The sequence below is a fragment of the Ovis aries genome, chromosome X, assembly GCF_016772045.2.
Source record: "Ovis aries strain OAR_USU_Benz2616 breed Rambouillet chromosome X, ARS-UI_Ramb_v3.0, whole genome shotgun sequence".
Taxonomy (NCBI): Eukaryota; Metazoa; Chordata; class Mammalia; order Artiodactyla; family Bovidae; genus Ovis; species Ovis aries.
Window position 1 is genome coordinate 22,587,668 of NC_056080.1, and position 21,172 is coordinate 22,608,839.

Here is a 21,172-nt window from a genome sequence, read left to right on the forward strand (position 1 = left end):
AATTAAACAAGAAAAAAAAAAAAAACCCTTTCTTGGGATGTCAGTGCAAACGCATTTTAAATAGTGGTTCAGCAGCGCCTTGTTAATTTAAACTACAGTATTGCTTTCTATTAAAGAATAGAAGCTGATTTAGGCTTTTTTTCCTTCCTTGTACTATGACAGTTTGAATTGGCATGGTGTCCCAGGCAAAGCCCTGATATGCCAATGGGGTCCATGAATGTTAAGTTTCTCCTCCTAAGGTAGTAGGCGTTAAACAGAAATAATTTCCCCATGTGATGGGGAAGCATCACCTTTCGCAGCATTGGCTTGTAAAATTGCCCTTTTCTGACCCAACGTGTCTTTTCAGACTGTGGTCCACTTGCTCATCAGGGAAAGAATTTTTAGTTACAGGGTGGCAGCGGAGAGAGGGGGGTGTCAGGTAGAGGGGACAGTTTTATCAAGATGACAACATTCTGATTCAAAAGTGGACCATTACCTGTAGAGAAAATGTAGTGTAGAAAATAATTCTGAGCACAGGTGTGTGACTTTCTCTCTCTCTCTCAAATTTCTGAGTTGAGATCCCGAGGTGGTTTAAGCATTTCCCCAACCTCTTCTTCAATTCAGCTGAGGAAAGTCACTTCAGGCACTTTTCATCTTTGAATGCATTTTAACACAAATGGTAACAGAGTTCTAATGTTGAACGTGCTAGTGCAAAAAACCCACGTTTGATCCACCTCATTTGTCTTCTGGACTCCTATAGCCCCAGTAGTCCATAATTCCCAAGCATTTGGCTTAGATAGATTCCAGCTCTCAGAGAGAATAACACAATTACATTCTTAGGTGTTGGTGCCTTAAATTAGAAGTTGACGAATATTTGAGCAGCAGGAATGACTGGCATTTTCTTTTAATGGTCTTGAAGTGTTTCCAGCCTCTCTGGGAGTACCTTATGTCATGAGCAATAGTCTTACTCTGGAGCATAGTAGCCTTCTCAGAAGTAAACGAGCCATAACATTTAAGTTGCTTCTCTTAACATTCTCAATTGATATCGTTATTGCTCCAAAGGACACTGAAATAACATCTTGAGAAAAGTGTCCCAATGATGGTTATAGAGATGCAATTTTTTATGTCTACACAATTACATTTCTAAACTTCACCACATTCCACACTTGACTGCTACGGAAAAGATGATCGATGTAAACCCAGTTCTTACACAAATAATACATAATCTACTGAGATCGAAACTCATTTTTATTTTACAAATTAGGCAGACTTTCTTTCAGTTCCATTTTCTTCCTCTTAATGTAACAGACATTTGTATTTAGCCCTAGGGCAGCTGGAAACAGAAGAAATGGCCTGCTTGATTTGGGGGCTGAGGTGGGGGCAGGAAAGACTTACCCCCAAAAGAAGTATTATTGAAAGGTGAAGAGAGAAGAGAGCCAGAGAAACTTTCTTTGGAACAATGTACACGAGAAAGTGGAGAAATCATTCAAGACCAAGAGAGGGACATAGGTAAGGCGGGGGAGTTTTGCAGGCAGTTGAGTCACAAAGCTTAGGGGCACTAGTTCTTTCTGTTTCACTCACACTGTTATCCACAAGTTTCAGAGATTCTTAAGAGCAGATTATGGGTCTTATTCATCTTTTTGGATCCCAGACAGCCCCCAGCCCTGGGCCAGGCATGTGACAGTATGCAAGATCAAAACAGCAGCTCTCAGCTGCCTTTTCTGTCTATAAAAATGAGATTCTGTCCCTTTTTCTTTGCAAGATTAAGTGGAGTTGAACTGTTTAGATGCTGTGGGAAATAGAAATAAAAATGTAAGTTTAAATAACAATCTGGTGGTCATAGATATCCCAAGTTTTCATATCCTGTGGTGACATTGCAGGGATAATTTTGTGAAAATTTTAAGAACAGGGCCTTGAATTGTGTGTCAAAGTTGACCTGGGAAGAGAATCAGAATGCTTAAATGTAAATTTAGCTTTAAGGAATGAGAGAAGAGAAAACAGTGGGGTTACTCCAGCCAGTGATGACAGAGGGCTCAAAATTGAGCTAAGCCAAGATACACGGTGATATCCTGACTGTAGATCAAGGAAGTAATTGTATTCTTTTTTTTTTTTTAACAGTCATTGCATTTTTAATGAGGGACTTCCAGATGCTGGGCAAAGAGTGTGAATGAAGACAACAGTGACTGCCAGTTCTCCCTGGCCCTCTAGGTCAGCCATGTCTCCTCCTCCCATGAGGAATTTGGGAAAGGGTGCTGGAGGGAGGGCCTGAAAGTCTTTTATTCTTTCCCAGCACAGGATTCCTTTAAGCTTTCTAGCAGCATTTATACGATGACATGCATAGGTTCTTTCATGACCCTGGAAATGTAATTTATTGAAGGTTAGAGGTGTAAACCTATTTAAAATGGCAGAATTTCATTTGCTCATATTGTTTTTTGTAAACTTTATTGAAGTATAGTTAATTTACACTGTTTTGTTAATTTCTTCTGTACAGCAGGGACTCAGTTTATACACACACACACACACACACACACACATATACTTTTTCATATTCTTTTCCATTATGGTTTGTCACAGGGTATTGAATATAGTTCGTTCACTGGGCTATACAGTAGGACCTTATTGTTTATCCATCCTGTATGTAATAGTTTGCCTCAAAAAAAATAGTTTGCCTCTGCTGATCCTAAACTCCCATTCCTTCCCTCCCCTCCTCCATCCCCCTTGGCAACCACAAGCCTGTTCTCTATATCTGTGAGTCTGTTTTTGTTTTGTAGATGGGTTCATTTGTGTCATATTTTAGATTCCACATATAAGAGATAACACATGGTATTTGTCTTTCTCTTTCTGACTTACTTCACTTAGTCTGAGAATCTCTGGGTCCATCCATGTTGCTGCAAATGGCATTATTATTATTATTATTTTTGATGACTGCCTTTGCTCATTTTCTTTGCACATCTCTCACCACAGTCAATTTGAGAATATTTTTGTCCCCCTTGAAAAGGAACCCTGTACCTATTGGCAGTAACTCCCCAGTCCCCACTATCACAGCCCTAAGCAATCACTACTCTTTCTGTCTATATAGATTTGCTTATACTGAATATTTTGTCTACATGAAATGATACAATATGTGACCTTTTATGTCTGGCTTCTTTCTCTTAGAATAATTTTTTTGGTAATTTTATTTATTTGGCCACACCACGCAACATGTAGGATCTTAGTTCCCTGACCAGGGTTTGAACCCTGGCCCCCAGCATTTAGAGCATGAAGTCTTAACCCCTGGACCACTAGGCAAGTCCCCAGCTTAATGTTTTCAGGTTCATCCACATTGTAGCATGTGTCCGTAGTTCATTCCTTTTTATTGCTGAATAAGATTCCAGTATATGGTTATATCAGATTTTATTTTTCCATTCATCATTTGACAAACATTATGGGTTGAGTTGTGTTGCTCCCCAAAATGATATGTTGAAGTCTTAACCCCTGGTACTGCAGAATGTGACCTTATTTGAAAATAGGATCATGGCAGATACAATTGGTTAAAATGAGGTCATGTGGGAGTAGGTGGGCCGTTGAACAGTGTCTTTACAAGAGGAGAAGAGACACACAGGGAGGCGGCCATGTGCTGACAAGACGCAGAGACTGGAGTGATAGAGCTGAAAGCCGAGGAACTTCGTCTTGCCAGCCACCCTCAAAAGCTGGAGGAGCCAAGGACCGATTCTCCCCTGGAGACTTCAGAGGGAGGCTGGCCCTGCCAATACCTCTCTTGAGAGACTGTCTCTGTGTTTTAAGCTGCACAATTGGTGGGATTCATTATAGCCGCCCTAGGAAAGCAATGCAATGGGCATGTGGGTTGCTTCCACTTGACTTTCAGTTTTAATATTGTATATTTAATATGTGTATAATAGTGCTTTCAGCCCATTCGGGCTCATTGCCTCAATTCATCCACACAACAAACTAGTGAGGCAGGTTGAACCCTTCCCACTTTTTGGAGAAAGAAACTGAGGTTCAGAGATGATGGGAAGGGCTCAAACCAGGTTTTAAACCCAAATCTTCTCATTCCAGCCTCAGCAATCAATCAACCAGGATGCCGAATAAGTAACTTCCAAAAGGAGAGACAGCTATGTCAGATAGGCTATCTTTCCCTAAGAAAACTACCATCTATAGTGACAGTGGCTAGCATTTACTGAATATTTACTGAGTACCAAGCACTGGGCTCTCCAGTGGCAGGCACTGCTAGCTGCCTACACAGTATCTTCTTCCTCACTAAGAGGAACCTAAGCTCGCTAGGGTTGCAGTGATATCCAGCTGAGAATTACATTTCCCAGGCTGTATTACAGGCAGGGATGATCAGATGCCATAGTTCTAGGCAATAACATTTCTGTAGAAATGGCTATGGCTCTCCAATGTGACAGAGACAGCTGTGTCCCTAAAGATTCATGCTCCCTTTCCGTGACAGAGAGATGTTGCTAGGAGGCATTGTCCACTTAGGGACTTTATTTTCTGGTTCCCCTTACATTTGTGTGGACCCACGTGACTGAAGTCTGGCTAATCAAATGTGCATAAAAATATAGTACCTCGATTCTCAATCTGATCCATAAACCTTCTTATACAATTCCCCATATTCTGTTTTCCCTTGCCTGCTGGTGGGATATGCATGCCTAATATAAGCCTGGAAGTCTCATACTCTAAATTGGTCCTTACATGACTGTACTGAGCAGAGCTGCATCCCATCCTATCCCTACAACTCCTGCCCTCTGCTATCAGTTGATGTTGGCAGAAGTGACAAGTAAACTTCTATTGTGCTAATCCACTGTGCTCCTAATGAGTGGGGATTTGTTTGTTAAAGCTGTTAGCCTTCCCTAACTTAAACATCTGGGAAAGTTTTTGCTCTCTTGATTCAATCACTAACATTCTCTCCTTTTTCCTATTTAGGAATATGGATGTGATGGCTGAGGCTGCAGCAGCCATTTTGGGATAAAGAGAGAAAAGTCAGGGGAGCTGCAAAGACCTCAGCTCTGAAATCTTTGAACCCCTTAACCAAGGCCAGTGACTGACTACCTTCCTCTGGGCTTCTTGGTGAGTGAGAAAAACTAATCCCCTGATCTGTTGAAGCTACTGTTTAGTCAGGGATTCTGTTTTTGTAGTTTAGCACAATCTCTAACTGATATAATCCATTACTTCAAGTAAACATCACCCAAATGCTATTACTACCTCTATTTTATGTTAAGTTAAATATTTTGTTGAAGATCACACAGCTAGTAAAGAAACAGAAGCCAAGATTTGAATCACTAGGCCACAAAGCCAGAATATTGACCAATGTACCATATGGCCTTTAAGGAAGACTTTTTCCTAAATATGTCTTATCATTCTATCTTGCATGACATTGTTCCTATACACAAATTCAACTACTTATTTTTCATCCAGATATATTGATGGGTCTCTTTTATAGACTCAAGCATCAGTGTTGGAAGATGATACTTCATAAAGTGAACCTAAGGACTTTATGGAGAGACCAGCTGCTTCATCATATAGGTATATTTTTCATATATGGAAAATATAGATATATTACAGCATTTAATCAGGAATACGTCATTTGAACTTGCGCTACTAGCAATAAAGTAAGATTGATCATACAACAGAAGAATCTCTTAGTGGCTGAGTCATTTGGTTTGAAAAAAAATGAGTCAAAGGCAACAACTTAAAAGAATCCATCAAGCTTTCACACTTAATATGTACTTATTCTTTTCTTAATCCAGTTCTCTTCTTAGAAATCCTTTGTCATGCCTTGATGCTTAAAATACACTTATTCTTTCCTTGATCTAATTCCCCTCTTTCTGTGACATAAAAGTGCTTCTCTTTTTCTCTTCTTTTTCTCCTATACAGGCACAGTTCAATGCCTGGCAACTTCCAGGAACTAAACAAATCAGCCCAAAGCCTGGATTGTCCAGAGGTAAACTAGTCACAGAGAGCAAACAGGAAAGACAGCCAGGAGCGGGTGAGAACAGGCATGTCCCAGCAACTAATTGGAGTTTCTAGTGGATATATTTTGAGGTGCCCACTTAGCAAAATCAGTGATTCCTCATGTCGCCAGGAATTATCTCTCCAAACTTCCTCACCCTCATCACCATTTTTCAACATGGTCCACTTAGAGGGAGTGTTTGTACGTGCCTTCCTGTCTCATTGGCTGCAGATAATTGTCCGAGGCTAAGCACCTTACCGAGGGCAATCAGAATCTCTTTCTCAGGAAAGTTGAAGGTTCAATTCTGTGAGACTTGAGTTCCATTTGGATTCTAGGACAGCAGAGATATAAAAGCTCAGAAACTGTGCATAGCAAGTGTGCAGAAAGCTGATCTGCAGAGAAAGAAGAAAGAAATTGGTGTACAGAGCAAAACAGGGAAGAAAGAATGGGAGAGATATCCCCAGCTTTCAAAGAAATTGAGTTCCTTGATTTTAGTCCCTTTCTAATCCCCACTTAGGTTCCATGAGGCACACCAGCAGCCTTAAAGTGGATTCTTGTTTTGGTTCAGTTGGCTTTGGTTGGTTTCTGTACTTACAGCCAGAGCTCTCCGTGATGCATGTTATAAAAATGACTTTGGTGATACATGTGTCAACAATAGCTAATGGACATAGTGGACACATTAAGCAAAAGCTGACTTTCCTTTCTCAAAACCTGCAGTGAACCCTGAATCATGCAGAGATGTAGATCATCTCTCTGTGGATTCAGTTCAGTTCGGTTGCTCAGTCGTGTCCAACTCTTTGCGACCTCATGAATTGCAGCATGCCAGGCCTCCCTGTCCATCACCAACTCCCGGAGTTTACTCAGACCCATGTCCATCGAGTCAGTGATGCCATCCAACCATCTCATCCTCTGTCATCCCCTTCTCCTCCTGCCCCCAATCCCTCCTAGCATCAGGGTCTTTTCCAATGAGTCCACTCTTCGCATGAGGTGGCCGAAGTATTGGAGTTTCAGCTTCAGCATCATTCCTTCCAGTGAACACCCAGGACTGATCTCCTTTAGAATGGACTGGTTGGATCTCCTTGCAGTCCAAGGGACTCTCAAGAGTCTTCTCCAACACCACAGTTCAAAAGCATCAATTCTTCGGCGCTCAGCTTTCTTCACAGTCCAATTCTCACATCCGTACATGACCACTGGAAAAACCATAGCCCTGACTAGACGGACCTTTGTTGGCAAAGTAATGTCTCTCCTTTTCAATGTGCTGTCTAGATTGGTCATAAGTTTCCTTCTAAGGAGTAAGCGTCTTTTAATGTCATGGCTGCAGTCACCATCTGCAGTGATTTTGGAGCCCAGAAAAATAAAGTCAGCCACTGTTTCCAGTGTTTCCCCATCTATCTGCCATGAAGTGATGGGACCAGATGCCATGATCTTCGTTTTCTGAATGTTGCATTTTAAACCAACTTTTTCACTCTCCTCTTTCACTTTCATCAAGAGGCTTTTTAGTTCCTCTTCACTTTCTGCCATAAGGGTGGTGTCATCTGCATATCTGAAGTTATTGATATTTCTCCCGGCACTCTTGATTCCAGCTTGTGCTTCATCCAGCCCAGCGTTTCTCATGATGTACTCTGCATAGAAGTTAAATAAGCAGGGTGACAATATACAACCTTGACGTACTCCTTTTCCTATTTGGAACCAGTCTGTTGTTCCATGTCTAGTTCTAACTGTTGCTTCCTGACCTGCATATAGGTTTCTCAAGAGGCAGGTCAGGTGCTCTGGTATTCCCATCTCTAAGAATTTTCCCCAGTTTGTTGTGATCCACACAGTCAAAGGCTTTGGCTTAGTCAATAAAGCAGAATTAGATATTTTTCTGGAACTTTCTTGCTTTTTCCATGATCCAGCAGATGTTGGCAATTTGATCCCTGGTTCCTCTGCCTTTTCTAAAACCAGCTTGAACATCTGGAAGTTCTTGGTTCACGTACTGCTGAAGCCTAGCTTGGGGAATTTTGAGCATTACTTTACTAGTGTGTGAGATGAGTGCAATTGTGTGGCAGTTTGAGCATTCTTTGGCATTGTTTTTCTTTGGGATTGGAATGAAAACTGCCCTTTTCCAGTCCTGTGGCCACTTCTGAGTTTTCCAAATTTGCTGGCATATTGAGTGCAGCACTTTCACAGCATCATCTTTCAGGATTTGAAATAGCTCAACTGGAATTCCATTACCTCCATTAGCTTTGTTCGTAGTGATGCTTCCTAAGGCCCACTTGACTTCACATTCCAGGATGTCTGGGTCTAGGTGAGTGATCACACCATTGTGATTATCTTGGTTGTGAAGATCTTTTTTGTACAGTTCTTCCGTGTATTCTTGCCACCTCTTCTTAATATCTTCTGCTTCTGTTAGGTCCATACAATTTCTGTCCTTTATCGAGCCCATCTTTGCATGAAATGTTTCCTTGGTATCTCTAATTTTCTTGAAGAGATCTCTAATCTTTCCCATTCTGTTGTTTTCCTCTATTTCTTTGCACTGATCACTGAGGAAGGCTTTCTTATCACTCCTTGCTATTCTTTGGAACTCTGCATTCATATGCTTCTGTCTTTCCTTTTCTCCTTTTCTTTTCACTTCCCTTCTTTTCACAGCTATTTGTAAGGCATCCTCAGACAGCCATTTTGCTTTTTTGCATTTCTTTTTCTTGGGGATGGTCTTGATTCCTGTCTCCTGTACAATGTCACGAACCTCATTCCATAGTTCATCAAGCACTCTATCAGATCTAGGCCCTTAAATCTATTTCTCACTTCCACTGTATAATCATAAGGGATTTGATTTAGGTAATACCTGAATGGTCTAGTGGTTTTCCCTACTTTCTTCAATTTAAGTCTGAATTTGGCAATAAGGAGTTCATGATCTGAGCCACAGTCAACTCCCAGTCTTGTTTTTGCTGACTGTATAGAGCTTCTCCATCTTTGGCTGCAAAGAATATAATCAAACTGATTTCAGTGTTGACCATCTGGTGATGTCCATGGGTAGAATCTTCTCTTGTGTTGTTGGAAGAGGGTGTTTGCTATGACCAGTGCCTTCTCTTGGCAAAACTCTATTAGCCTTTGCCCTGCTTCATTCTGTACTCCAAGGCCAAATTTGCCTGTTACTCCAGGTGTTTCTTGACTTCCTACTTTTGCATTCCAGTCCCCTATAATGAAAAGGACATCTTTTTTGGGTGTTAGTTCTAAAAAGTCTTGTAGGTCTTCACAGAACCATTCAACTTCAGCTTCTTCAGCGTTACTGGTTGAGGCATAGGCTTGGATTACTGTGATATTGAATGGTTTGCCTTGGAAACAAACAGAGATCATTCTGTCGTTTTTGAAATTGCATCCAAGTACTGCATTTCGGACTCTTTTGTTGACCATGATGGCTACTCTGTTTCTTCTAAGGGATTCCTGCCCACAGTAGTAGATATAATGGTCATCTGAGTTAAATTCACCCATTCCAGTCCGTTTTAGTTCGCTGATTCCTAGAATGTCGACGTTCACTCTTGCCATCTCCTGTTTGACCACTTCCAATTTGCCTTGACTCATGGACCTAACATTCCAGGTTCCTATGCAATATTGCTCTTTATAACATCGGACCTTGCTTCTATCACCAGTCACATCCACAGCTGGGTATTGTTTTTGCTTTGGCTCCATCCCTTCATTCTTTCTAGAGTTATTTCTCCACTGATCTCCAATGGCATATTGGGCACTTATCGACCTGGGGAGTTCCTCTTTCAGTATCCTAATGTTTTGCCTTTTCATACTGTGGCATTATCCACTCTGTGAATTATCCTGTCATTATTCATTCATTGATTCCACAAAGAGTTGATGTGTTCCTACGACATGCCTTTCTTTGGGATTGGAATGAAAACTGACCTTTTCCAGTCCTGTGGCCACTGCTGAGTTTTGCAGATTTGCTGGCATATCGAGTGCAGCACTTTCACAGCATCATCTTTTAGGATTTGAAATAGCTCAGTTGGAATTCCATCACCTCCACTGGTTTTGTTCATAGTGATGCTTCCTAAGGCCCACTTGACTTTACATTCTAGGATGTCTGGCGCTAGGTGAATGATCACACCATTGTGAACTTCCAGATGTTCAAGCTGGATTTAGAAAAGGCAGAGCAACCGGAGATTAAATTGCCAACATCTGCTGAATCATTGAAAAAGCAAGAGAGTTCCAGAAAAACACCTACTTTTGCTTTATTGACTACCCTCAAGCCTTTGACTGTATAGATCACAATAAACTGTGGAAAATTCTTAAAGAGATGGGAATACCAGACCACATGACCTGCCTCCTGAAAAATCTGTATGCAGGTCAAGAAGCAACAGTTATAACTGAACATGGATTAACAGACTGGTTCCAAATCAGGAAAGGAGTACATCAAGGCTGTATATTGTCACCCTGCTTATTTAACTTCTATGCAGAGTACATCATGAGAAATGCTGGACTGGATGAAGCACACGCTGGAATCAAGATTGCCGGGAGAAATATCAATAACCTCAGATAGGTAGATGACACCACCTTAATGGCAGAAAGTGAAGAGGAACTAAAGAGCCTCTTGATGAAAGTGAAAGAGTGAAAAAGTTGGCTTAAATCTCAACATTCAGAAACTAGCATCATGGCATCCGGTCCCATCACTTCACAGCAAATAAGTGGGGAAACAATGGAAACAGTGAGACACTTTATTTTGGGGGGCTCCAAAATCACTGCAGATGGTGACTGCAGCCATGAAATTAAAAGATGCTTGCTCTTTGGAGGAAAAGTTATGACCAACCCAGACGGAATATTAAAAAGGAGAGACATTACTTTGCCAACAAAGGTCCATCTAGTCAAAGCTATGGTTTTTCCTGTGGTCATGTATGGATGTGAGAGTTGGACTGTGAAGAGAGCTGAGTGCAGAAGAATTGATGCTTTTGAACTGTGGTGTTGGAGAAGACTCTTGAGAGTCCCTTGGACTGCAAGGAGATCGAACCTGTCAATCCTAAAAGAAATCAGTCCTTAATATTCATTGGAAGGACTGATGTTGAGGCTGAAACTCCAATCCTTTGGCGACCTGATGCGAAGAACCGACTCATTTGAAAAGACCCTGATGCTGGGAAAGATTGAAGTTAGGAGGAGAAGGGGACGACAGAGGATGAGATGGTTGGGTGGCATCCCTGACATGATGGACATGAGTTTGAGTAAGCTCCAGGAGTTGGTGATGGACAGGGACGCCTGCCGTCCATGGGGTCGCAAAGAGCTGAACACGACTGAGCAACTGAAGTGAATTGAACTGAACTACTACATGCCAGGTATGCTGTTAGGTGCTCAGGATACAACTGCGAATAAAAGAAAGTCCTTTTCCCCATGAAGCTTCAATTCCCATGGGGGAAGATGGAAAACAAACAGGTAAATTAAATACTCATGAGAAAGGAAAGAAATGGGGTGCTGTGACAGAGATAAAATCATCAAGGAGGGCCTTTTTGAAGAGGGGAACGTAAAAGAAGAGCAGCAGGGTAAGGGGGCCACCCAGGCAAGGTGCCCAGGGAGCTTCTCTTATGGTCCAGGAATAGGCAACAACCTATGCGAGTGGATCCTGCTGAGGGAGTTGGGGGGTAGAGAGGTGGGGAGAGATGGGGGGAAAGAGAGGGGGAGAGAGGAAGAGGGGGACAAGTCTGGGTGAGACACAGCAGCAGCAGCCGGATCTTGGAGGCCAAGATGAGGCGTTTGGATCTTCTTCCACTTGAAGTGAGCAACTATTGAAAGGCTTCCAGTGGGAAAATGGCTTCTAAATCACCACATGATGGATTACTCTGGCTGCTGGGCTCAGAATGGCTTGAATGGGGTGAAAGCAGGAGGCAGGAGGCGTTTGCAGCCAGGGTGGGAGGAGGTAATAGTTGGAGCAGGCAGGTGGCCCCGGCGATGGTGAGCAGTGCACGACTGTGACTTCTGTTTGAAGGCTGAGCTGATTGAATGTGAGGAAGGTGCAAGGGATTCGACGTGAAGGCCGAGGGAAAGGAGAAGATCAAGGTGGAGCCCAAGTTATTGGCTTAATAAGAGGTTGGATTTCAGGCCATTTCCTGAAATGGATCCTGGACAAAGACTACTTTGGCAAATGGTGATATGAAGAGTTTCCTTGTAGAGCTCACATTGTGGCCAACTGAACTGGGCCTTGCAGGTGTCTTGTCTCTGAAAGACAGTATGGAATGAAAATTAGGTTTAACAGGAGAGAGGGAACAGAAGTGAGTCTGAGGTTTGCCAGTGACTAATTGTCACAGGCTAATTTATCTCTGATAGAAAACAAATTCTATTTCACAGACAGGTCATTACATACCAAGTGGACTTATTGCAAAATGCGTAGTCACACTGTGTGTCCCCCATACACAATATAGAGGTTTCAAAGGTTGTAGTTGTGATTTGCAGAAAGCAGTGCTTCCAGTTGGCTACACATTAGAGATCACTTTATTTATTTTGCTTTTCATTTGATTGGAGTATAGTTGATCCACAGTGTTGTGTTAGTTTCAGGTATACAGCAAAGTGATTCACTGATACATATATTCATTCTTTTTTAGATTCTTTTCTCATATAGGTTATCACAGAATACTCAGTAGAGTTCCCTGTGCTGCACATCGGGTCCTTGTTTGCTATCTGTCTTACATATGGCAGTGTGTGTGTGTGCTCAAGCTCTCCATTTATCCCTCCTTCCCACAGTTCTCCTCTGGTAACCAGAAGTTTGTTTCTGAAGTCTGTAAGTCTATTTTTTGAGTAAGTTCGTTTGTATCATTTGTAAAACTTAGATTCCACATATGAGCAATATCATTTGATATTTGCCTTTCTCTGACCCACTTCACCAAGTGTGATCATCTTTAGGTCCATCCAGGTTACTGCAAGTGACATTATTTCATTCTTTTTCTGGCTCAGTAATATTCCACTGGGGCTTCCCTGGTGGCTCAGTTGGGAGAGAATCTGCCTGCAATGCAGGAGGCCTGGGTTCAATTCCTGGGTCAGGAAGATCCCCTGGAGAAGGAAATGGCAACCCACTCCAGTATTCTTGCCTGGAGAATCTCATGGACAGAGGAGCCTGGCGAGCTACAGTCCATGGGGTTGCAAGAGTCGGACAGGACTTAACGACTAAACCGCCACTGTGTATGTGTGCCACATCTTTCTCCATTCCTCTGTCGGTGGACATCTAGGTTGCTTCCATGTCTTGGCTGTTGTTAATAATGCTGCAGTGAACATGTATCTTTTCAGAATGTGGCTTCCTTTGAATTTATGCCCAGGAGTGGGATTGCTGGATCATAAGGTAGTTCTATTTTTAGTTTTTAAAGGAATCTCCATATTGTTCTCCACAGTGGCTCTACCAATTTACATTCCCAGCAATAGTTTAGGAGGGTTCACTTGTCTCCATATCCTGGAGAGCACTTTAAAAAGATTAGTGAGGAGGGAGGTTCAAGAGGAAGGAGTCATATATATAGTTATGGCTGATCCATGTTGATGTATGTAGAAGCCAATACAATATTGTAATTATCCTTCAATTAAAAATAAATAAAGTTTAAAAAAAAGGATCACTGCCCAGGTTTCACTTGAGATCAGTGATTCATAGTCTTTGAAGGTAGGGTCAGTTACCTTTTGGAAAGCTGTCCTCAGGTAATTCTAATATAGCAACAGCATGAAGAACTATTTTAGCAAAAAGCAGTTTAAACATGGCTGACGACATTTAGAAATGACCATTTTCCTAAGTTGTTAGCCTTCAAGCAGTGATTCTCTACTAAGCGATATCTTGCACCCAGACTGGGCACAATTTGTCTTGATTTTCCCGAGTGTTTTTTCATACTACAAGATATTAAGTGCGTCCATTATTCAACAGTCATTTTTCAGAAGGAAATCTCCCTAAAGTAAAACATGCCAGGCAGTTTGTGTCCAAATTACCATTTGATGGACGACTTATGTTTGGCTGATTGATTCTATTAAGAGATGGAACCATCACTACCCATGAAAAACTGACAAGCTTTCCTTACCACTGTGTCAAATGGAAGCTTCTGGTCGGTCTCAGCTTGGAACAGTCAGAGGCTTGCAGAGCAAGCTGTTTTCATGGTGGAGTGTTTCACAGTGTGGCTCAGGTCAGAGCCACATTCATGGGAACCCCGCCGCTGCTGAGCTATGAAATTTCCTGATTAAGGAAATGAGAGGAAATAAGTCATTAACTAGCACCTACACACAGCGCACAATTTTCTTTTTCTTCAGGGGAATTAAAAACAGAAGATGCTGCTGTTAACATTCCCTGAAATAAGATGACAAAACCAAGGATGAACATTAAGCAGCTGTTTTGGAACTGATTCTGGGAATAAACAGAATGCTGCCTATGGTTTTGCCGCAGTTAAAAAGCACAGATTCTCTGTGATCCATCTGAGGTCTATAGCATGCAAGCTGAGCCAACGAAATGATGCCAAGAAAAGATGATGACAAAGGGAGAGACTTAATCATCATGACGGTTGCAATTATAATTAAATGTAAACTTGAGAAGAGGATTGCTTCACTCCAGTAAGAAGGCCAAGATTTGGGAGAGTCTACAGCAAATGGACCAAAGGCTATTGTTCAGTTTCCCTCCCTACTCAGAGAACTTCCCACTTTAAGTTATTATTAATATTCATAACATACAAGAAGAGAAAATACAATTATTTTAATAGCCCATATGAGAATTCTGAGAAGTTCTTTTCTTCTTTCCTCTTTTGTCTTTCTCCCTTCCTTTCTTCTCTCCCTCCCTCCTTCCTTCCTTTCTTCTCTCCCCGACCTTTGTCCTTCTCTTTTCTCTGGCATGCCTAACCTCCCCTAACTTTTAAAAATAAGCCTGTTTCAAGTAGAAGCTGAGATGGCCTTAGGGCCAAAAGTGTGAACAGAACTACAGAAGGGCCTGGCACATGACAAGGAAAGTAATTTGTGTTTTGAACCAGAGGGGAAAGGGAAAAGTGAGTCCCGGAGAAAGTGGAGTGAGCACTATGGCTGAAGACTGGGGGGAGTGTACCAGATCTGTGCCCCCCACACAGATCCTCAGTGGAGATCTAAAGGTACAAAATGCTTGCGGCGGGCGGCGAGTTGGGACTCTTGTGTAGCATCTGGTGAAGGGTCTGACCTTTGGCAAGGAAGGGAATCAAGAACACACACAGGAACAACAAATCAGGGCCATGCAGTAGAGAGCTGAGAACCCACAGAAACTATGGGGGGCTACGGACTCTCATTGTGCAACTTGGATGTCTCAGCAAGTTTACCTTCATCTCCCGAGGCCAAGCAGCCTTCATCTGGGATCTATTTGCAAAGGTTGGGAGAAGTTTTTTATGTAAGCTACATGGCTGTGAAGATGAGTGGTTTTTGCATTGAGTTCTGTGCACTGTATTTTGAAGTCCTGCCTAGAGCGATCATGAAGCTTCTATGGGGAATGTGAGACTCTAATGCGCACTTCCCAATTCTGACTGCATCGTGTGTCGATCCAGTGGGTTGGACAATATCCATCATCTGACCAGCCATCAGTCTGTTCACCTATAAACTCAGTAGACATACAGAGCCCTTTCTGTGTTTTTTGGGGGGGGTTTCTTTTGACTGTATTCTACAGCTTGTGAAATCTTAGTTCTCTGACCAGGGATTGAATCTTGGCCCCAGCAGTGAAAGTGCCAAGTCCTAACCACTGGACTTCCAGGGAATTTCTGAGTCTTTTCTGTGTTTAAGGCACTGTACTAGGCATTTGGGGGAAAGAGAGGAGTGAAAAAGTTGGCTTAAATCTCAACATTCAGAAAACTAAGGTCATGGCATCCGGTCCCATCACTGCATGGCAAATAGATGGGGAAACAGTGGAAACAGTGACAAACTTTATTTTGGAGGCTCCAAAATCATTGTAGATGGTGACTGGAGCTATGAAATTAAAAGATGCTTGCTCCTTGGCAGAAAAGCTATGACCAACCTAGACAGCATATTAAAAAACACAGACATTATTTTGCTGACTAAGATCCATCTAGTCAAAGCTATGGTTTTTCCAGTGGTCATGTATGGATGTGAGAGTTGGACTATAAAGAAAGCTGAGTGCCAAAGAACTGATGCTTTTGAACTGTGGTATTGCAGAAGACTCTTGAGAGTCCCAACCTGTCAATCCTAAAGTAAATCAGTCCTGAATATTCATTGGAAGAACTGATGCTGAAGCTGAAATTCCAATCCTTTGGCCACCTGATGTGAAGAACTGACTCACTGGAAAAGACCCTGATGCTGGGAAAGATTGAAGGCAGGAGGAGAAGGGGAGGACAGAGGATGAGATGGTTGGATGGCATCACTGACTCGATGGACATGAGTTTGAGTAGGCTCCGAGAGTTGGTGATGGACAGGGAGGTCTGGCGTGCTGCAGTCCATGGGGTCACAAAGAGTCAGACACAACTGAGCGACTGAACTGAACTGAAATATGAACAAGACATAGATCTTGGTCTCATGGAGCTTAGTCTAGTAGTGACAACTCTAGTGGGTTGCACTGTTTTTACCCATCCGATTGGGTGGGCCCTTCATTCGATGACAGTGTCCTTGAAAAAGACAGAAAAAGAAAAGCCACAGAAAAGCTGGCTGTTTCAATCTGGAGGTCGAAAGAGATTAGAGTCATCCTCTCATAAGCCAAGGAATGCCAAGGGTTGTTGGCAGCCACCAGAGACTAGAAGAGCGGCGTGGAACAGCTCTTCCCTCAGAGCCTTTAGAGGGAACCAGCCCTGCTGATACCTTGATTTTGGACTTCCAACCTCCAGGAGTAGGAGAGAATAAGTTTCTGTTATTGTAAGCCATTCAATTTGTGATTATTTGTCACAGCAGCTCTAGGAAACAAATGTACTGCAGGAACATTCGTACTGTACCCTAGGAAACAGCCACGTGTACTGTAATAGCAAGGTACTGTTACCTGTTATCCATGGGGTCGCAAACAGTCGGACACGACTGAGTGAACACAACAACTGTTACCCAAAGAACAGAAAAGAGCGTGCCCTGATGAGGAAGCAGAGAGTTGGAACCTTTATGCACTGTTGATGAGAGTGTGAAATGGTGCAACTGTTATGGAAAATGGTATGGAGGATCCTCAAAAAATAAAAACTATCATATGACCCACGAACCCCACTTTTCAGTACATATTCAAAAGAATTCAAAGCAGGATCTCCAAGAGATAGCATTCATCATAGCATTATGCACAGTAGCAAAGAGGTGAAAGTAATCCACCCTAAAGGCCACTGACAGATAAATGCATAAAGAAAGTGGTGTGGGTGTGTGTGTGTATTGCTGCTAAGTCAGGTCAGTCGTGTCCGACTCTGTGCGACCCCATAGACGGCAGCCCACCAGGCTCCCCCGTCCCTGGGATTCTCCAGGCAAGAACACTGGAGGGGGTTGCCATTTCCTTCTCCAATGCATGAAAGTGAAAAGTGAAACTGAAGTTGCTCAGCCGTGTCCGACTCTTAGCGACCCCATGGACTGCAGCCTACCAGGCTCCTCCATCCATGGGATTTTCCAGGCAAGAGTACTGGAGTGGGTGCCATTGCTTTCTCCCAACAGCTTTAAGTCCTGTCACATGCTACAACATGGGTAAACCTTGAGGACATTATACTAAGCAAAAGAAGCCAATCGTAAGAGGACAAATACTGTATCATTGCACTTATAAGAAGTATCTAAAGTAGTCAAAATCATAGGAAGAGAAAGTAGAAGGGTGGTTACCAAGGGCTGGAGGAATTTGTGTTTCATGCATATAAAGCTTCAGTTTTCATTTTTTACAGTTATTTTTAAACTGAAGTATAGTTAATTTTCAGGTGTACAGTGAAACTATTCAGTATATGTACACACACATACATTTTTTCTATTACAGTTAATTATAGGATATTGAATGTAGTTCCCTGTGCTATACAGTGGGACTTTGTTTATCTATTTTATATATAATAGTTGTATCTATTAATTCCAAACTCCCAATTTAGGTTCCACATATAAGTGATGTCATATGATATTTGTCTTTGTCTGACTTGTATGATAATCTCAAGGTCCATTCATCTTGGTGCACATTGCACTATTTCATTTTTTATGGCTGAGTAGTATTCCATCACGCACACACACACACACACACACACACACATATCTTTATCTGTTCATCTGTCGATGGACATTTAGGTTGCTTCCATGTCTTGGCTATTGTAAATAATGCTGCTAAGAACAGTGGAGTGGATGTATCTTTTTGAATTAACGTTTTCTCCAGATATATGCCCAAGAGTGGGATTGCTGGATCATACAGTAGCTCTATTTTCAGTTTTCAAAGAAACCTCCATACTGCTTTCCATAGTGGCTGCACCAATTTCCATTCCCATAAAGGTTCAGTGGTTTGAACTGAAGCAGTTATAGAGATCTGTTGCACAACAGTGCAGGTATACTTAACACTTCTGAACTGTACACTTAAAATGATTAAATGATGGTAAGTTTAATGTTATATGTTTTTTACCAGAAAATAAAATAGCTGAGTACCAGGCAGAAAGGGCTGAATGCCATAGTAAATAAAGTAAGGTGCTTTGAAAATTCAGCTGGAGAACAGACTTAAAGTTGGTGGGAGTGCAGGAGAGAAAGCAATCCAGAGGTTTTGTGGCAGTGACATTTGTGGTGGATCTCCAGAAAAAAATGGGCTTCCCTGGTGGCTCAGATGGTGAAGAATCTGCCTGCAATGCAGGAGATGCAGATTCCATCGTGGAGTTGGGAAGATCCCCTGGAGAAGGGCATGGCAACCCACTCCAGTGTTCTTGCCTGGAGAATTCCATGGACTGAGGAGCCTGGTGGGCTACAGTCCAAGCGGTCATAAAGAATCAGACACAGCTGAGTGACTAACACTTCAGGAAAAAAGATATGATTTTGACATTCAAGGATGTTGGTGGACATGGACTAGGGCAAAGCACCTAATTGCAAATGACCAAGCTGAGTACGAGATGAGCATGGCGCCTGGACCTCTGCTGGCCGTTATGGTGTTTTGGGGTACTCTAGAGAAAGATGGCCTGGCTCAGCCAGCAGAGTGCGACTGGGTTTCAGCTGGGGGCCCTTTTGCATTTCAAATTCTGTGGAATAGAATTAGCTGTCTCAGGTCCACACAGAAGTAAGAAGCTCAGCTGAGGAGAAAGACTTCCGTGGGTCAGCAGAACATCCAGGCAGAAATAGGAAACAGAAAACTGAAAATGTAGAACCAGTGTTTGGAGGGAAGTTTGGGATTCAAAGTGTAGATTGGGGAGTCACTTTCATGGTATTAAAACATAAATTATTTATATGGTTCAACTTAACTCCACATAGACTGTAGAACATTGGGAGTGGCCACCAAGGCAGCAGACAGCGCCCCCTGGTGGACGTACAAAAGCACTCTTTATCAACACATGCACAAAATAATTTTTGAGCAAATACAGTTCAAGAGCATTCTTTTTGAATAGGTATCCAAACCTTGCTGCCTGGAGCTCCAGATGGGTTTGTTTAGCCCGGGTTGTGCCAGACACTGAGGCTTCCTTCTCCTCCCTGAAATTGTATTCCTGCTGAGCATCCGGGTCCAGTAAGAGATCATGCCACTGTTCACACTTTACTCCACTCTAAGGTGCTGAGGGCGGCTGGACCAGGCACAGATCCTGAGAAGCCCTGTTCCTCTGCCCCTTATAGCCTAGAGATTAGCCAAGCTCAGGGGGGCAGGGGCCTAGCTCCTTTGACCTGGGGTCTCACTTGGTCCCTCCAAGGCACAGAGTCTGTCCCAGGAAGAGACTTCATCCACTTCATCAGACCACTCCGAGGGAAGGTGGGGAGACAAGCCACTTACAGAGAAAGAAGGGAGAGAACTCTGATCCCTCCACTCTCTTATGAATCCGCATTCTACTCCCCGCCGTTAGAGGGTGAGCGAGGGATCCCGTGGTATCAGTTTGCTCTGAATTCTGGCTGGGACTCTGTGACACCAAGAACAGCAGGGAAGAGCAGAGGCTTTCCATCTCATATCCGAGTGGATCCTCATCACAGACAGTTCTACAGAAGTGTTATTATTCCCGCTTTATAGTTGGGAAGACTGCAAGTTCAGAGAGGTTACATTACTTTTCCAAGGTCACACAATGCTACCAAATGGGCCCAGGCAGAATTGTTTTTTTTTTTTTTCTTCTTAAATTGAAGTTTAATTCACAGACCATAACATTCATAAAATTCAGTGGTTTTTAGCATGTTCACAAAGTTGTGCAACCATCATTGCTATCTAATTCCAGAACATTGTCATCACCCTAAAAAGGAACTCTATCCATTAGCAGTGATTTCTCATTCCTCCCGGGATTTGTCTCTTCTAGACACTTCAAGCAAATGCAATCATACAATATGTGGTCCACTGTGACTGGCTGCTTTCACTTAGCATAACGTGTTTAGGGGTCATCCCTGTGGTAGCCTGAATCGGTACTTCATTCTTTCATGGCAGGACAAGAATGTCCATTCATCAGTTGATGGACAATTGAGTTGTTTTCACTTTGGGACCATTATGAATAATGCTGCTCTGAACACTCATGTACAAGTTTTTGGAACGTATGTTTTATAACCCCACTGCTCAGCATACAGGATTTTAGTCCCCCGATCAGGGATCAAACCCACATCCCCTGCAGTGGAAACACAGAGGCTTAACCACTGGGCCACCAGGGAAGTCCCCATGAACATTTGTTTTTATTGGTCTTGGGTCTGTACCTAGGAGTGGGATTGCCGGCTCACAGGGAGCTCTCTGTTGAAGTTTCTGAGGTGCTGCCAGACTTTTCCAAAGTGGGTGCACCATTTTTCTCTCCTACCTGTGATGTGTGACAGTGCTAATTGCTCTACAAGTGATTTTCAAACTCATTTACTTCCTGGCTCTCCTCCCTTAATATATATATTTATTGTTTACTAAGTATCCAAGACTGTGCCCCACAGTGGAGATTCAGAGATAAATATGCCTCCAGACTCAAGTCATCTTCAACCCAGGGCAAATACAGCATACTTATCTTTGCACCAAGTCCCTGCCTCGGACACTTTTCTTGGACTGTCCCAGCCTCAGGTGTCACTTCTTGTAACATATAAAGATGAATTGCAAAGTCGATGCCAATTTAAAAACTTTTTAAAAAACTTAATGACAGTAGCAAAACAAAAACAAAAACACCATTACAAGTTGGGAGAGAGAGAAAGGCTGCAGAGGAAAAAAACTGTATTTTAGCAGCTCTATTAGCACTCATTTGC